Source organism: Suricata suricatta, unplaced genomic scaffold (assembly GCF_006229205.1).
Source record: "Suricata suricatta isolate VVHF042 unplaced genomic scaffold, meerkat_22Aug2017_6uvM2_HiC HiC_scaffold_174, whole genome shotgun sequence".
NCBI lineage: Eukaryota > Metazoa > Chordata > Mammalia > Carnivora > Herpestidae > Suricata > Suricata suricatta.
Genome location: NW_021861994.1, coordinates 23,664 through 27,079, shown reverse-complemented (window position 1 = coordinate 27,079; position 3,416 = coordinate 23,664). Strand labels below are relative to the sequence as shown.

Genomic DNA, 3,416 nt, shown 5'->3' with positions numbered 1-3,416 from the left:
TTTTCATGGAGAGCGTAATATGCTTCAGGTATTGTGTTTCGAGCATGAGGAGTCACTGGGTTTCTACAAGGGTCCTCTCTGTAAATGGAGCAGAGACTGCAAGACGTCTCCTTTCACCTGGACATCCTCCTAGATGATGTTTATCAGCTTCTCTTGTGGTGGGTCTGACCCTGCGGTTTTGAGTCTCACAATGGCAATGAGTGGAGAGGACGTGCCATTTCCCCAGGCGAACTATGATTCCCTTTTCTGTGTCCCTCTGTGTTTTGCCTATTTTAGATGTTGACAATGTGAAAACCCAGATGTATTTGAAAGCTCCATGTTAATGATTGCAAAGCTTCTTCATCCCAACAGGTTTGACGCATTCTTTCTCATATACCCTGAATTATTATATAAGGAAGAAATTTATTAATTTGCATATTATATAGAAAGACAAAATAAACTCCACCTCAGTTAGTGAAGTAGAGATGTAACGTGTTCTTCAGATGCAAATAACTGGACTTCGGACACAGGAAGCGAAGAATTATTTTTGTTATCAATATCCACCTTTCTCTGGCTTAGTTACATTCTCCCTGTTCATATCTGCACTCATGGCTGTGAGTGCGTGTTTACAGCTCTCATGGTTCTCACTGCCCTACGTCACTCAACATTCACTCATTTTACTGTAGGAAGACATGCACACAGACTGCCATTCCACTAGTCTCTTCCCAGAAACCCCAAATACTGTAGGAAGTACCAAGGTCTCTTCTGGAGTAGGAGGTACCACATGGAACCTCTGGGGGGGGGAGGGGCTCTCATATCTCCCCCCACTCCGGGAACAATGGTCTTTCCTCATAGAAGTTACTTACTTACTGTTAATCTCCATAGTAACCAGAAGTATTTCAGTTTCCCATGTCTCAGAAAAAAAACAAACTTCTCCCACAGTTCAACCATTATGGTTAAATGTGGGGTGTGCATTCTGCCTTTTTCTTGCGTTTCACAAAGGAGCCCAACACTTAACATTTTCACAGCCTGAAGGCTGAGTAAGTACATTCCGATTTTATCTTCTCATCCCTGTACAACCTGTTTTAAGTGTTTTATTTCTTTCCTCACCTCTATGAGCCACATTTTCTTCTTCATTACCAGGATAAAGGACTATTAGAAGACTCATAATAACATCAGATACCTACCTAATATCCTGAGGGAAAAATCAAATAAAGGAAAATGTATTTTTTAAGAATTGCACTAGTCCGCCACTGTGCCTGTGACACCGTGAGTACAGGTCTAGGCTGCAGACACAAGGACTTGGTCATTTAAACTCTCGCTCCCTCTCAGGTGGCCTGTGGCCTCAGAAAAATCCGCATCTATACACCCCTCCCCCACCCCATCCCTCCTTGTCCTCCTTACCATCACCAGGGATCCTCTCAGCCTCTACTTTTTTTAAGATTATTTGTTTTCAGAGAGAGACATGGAAAGAGGGGGAAATAGAATCACTAGAAGCTTCAGTAGTCTTAGCACAGAGCCCGAAGTGGGACTTGAATCCTTGAACTGGGAGATGATGACCAGAGCCAAAATTAAGGGATAGACACCGAACCATCTGAGCCGCCAGGTGCCTCTCTTGCCCCCTCCCCCCCCCCTTTTTTTCTGAGGCAATTCCAGGTTCCCTAATGCTCAGAGAAGTTGCTTTGCACGTACCTCTCGGCTTCTTGGTATTTTGTGGGGAGGATGTGCTTTCCAGATGTTTCCTCTTTTGTGTCTTCTTCATGGTTCACCTCTTCAGAATATCCCCAATCAATAACTGTCTCCCTGAAACTCTGTTATCAGAGAATCAGTGGATAATAACAAAGAACCAAATCAGCACATTCAAGAACAACTCACTGGAGAGGTTACCTCCTCAGTGTATCACTGTCCTGACCAGCACTAAGGACACCAGCAGGCCTATTATGATGCAGGTCAGCATCAGTGTTCTGTGACCTACGGATGACATCACTGTGCCCCCGGGACCCAGCTGGTCCTCACATGACTGAAGGAGTGCATGACCCACTGACTAGAGCGACTACTTTCACCCGTTGGAATCCTATCACTGACTCAAATTTGTGTACCTTGCACTTGATATCAAAACTAGAGATGGCTTGAATCAAACAAAAACATTCATTCATGTGTCTACAGTAACCACATTACTAAATCCAGTACCTTAGAGAACTAGCCTGAATGGTAGGAAAGAGTTGATGTTAGATCTTATCGGCAGTACTATTTCACTTCTCTGAAACAGTTAAGCACGAGGTATATGTTGGTGTGTACATGTGGATTTGAGGACATCTCATAATTCTATACAACCCTAAAATATTTGGACCTTCCCCCACTGCTGGGAATGGTCTCATGTATTTTTACAGCAAGCCCCTGTCTCTGTTGCCACTCTTGTTCTCATTATTTACCCAGAGGTTTGGGGAAAGGAAAGCTCTTGGATCACATTTACATTCCTGAGCCTCATAATGACGCTTGTTCTTCTCAAGCATGAAGGTCTCATCTACAGGCTTCTGTTCCAGGCCCCAGACTATGTCCTCTGGAAAGGACACTGTACAGGGTTTTAGCTCTATGGTCAGCTCCATCTTATCTCCCATTGACCACAGCACAGAGCCCCTCCCTTAGGGACAATCTGTATTTACTGCCACATGAGCAGCTGGACTACAACCAGGCCATAATCTACGGCCTCCTTCAAGTAGATGCTGACTCTGCACATTCCCCTCACTTACCAGGGGCTCTGCCTCTTATAGCCACTGAATGGCAGGCAAATTTATCAAGAAAGGCTCAGCCTTCTCAGCTATCAGAAAAGGTGAAAAGAAAAATTAGATACTATCTTACATGTATCATATTGGTAGAAACTAGGTCAAACTATACAAATGATTATAATAATATAGGTTAAAAAAAAGGCATCCTGGAGATCTAACATGGCATAAGTAGCCATGTGGAAGAACAATGAGCCAACATTTCATCAAATGAAATAAGCCCATCATCCATGAGCCTACAATCCCATTCCATAAAGAGGTCATTGCAGGAGTGACATCCATGGTGTCATGCATACCACAGCAGGGAGTGACATGTTTTATGTTTTCTGTACATTAATAATTTATATGTAGTTATTTGTTTTACAGCAAGGAGCTCTAACTTCAGCTTAGTTAGTTTCTATCTCCAGAGGAAGCGACAAGCAAAGTATGATAGGTACACACGGTAAACTCATTTCCAAGGGCAGAAGTCATACCCCTTAAAATACATGACTTCAGGGAAGAATGTCCAGAAGTGACTGGTGATCAGAGATAAAAATAAAATATACTGCAATGAAATAATCATAAATAGTTCCCTGACTAGTCTAGTGACTAAGGAGAATTATAAACTGAACAGGCAATACTCTGGAAGAAAAAAAAAAAAAAGAATAATTTCAC

At 42.7% G+C, this 3,416-nt stretch overlaps 1 long non-coding RNA gene across 1 annotated transcript; it reads left to right on the top strand.

Annotated features, from left to right (window-relative positions):
- The first annotated feature begins 872 nt into the window (after positions 1 to 872).
- On the top strand, positions 873 to 1,216 carry LOC115284724. The gene is made up of 2 exons (XR_003905326.1): positions 873 to 1,019; positions 1,123 to 1,216. It is a non-coding gene; the product is annotated as an uncharacterized LOC115284724 (long non-coding RNA).
- Positions 1,217 to 3,416: the final 2,200 nt, after the last annotated feature.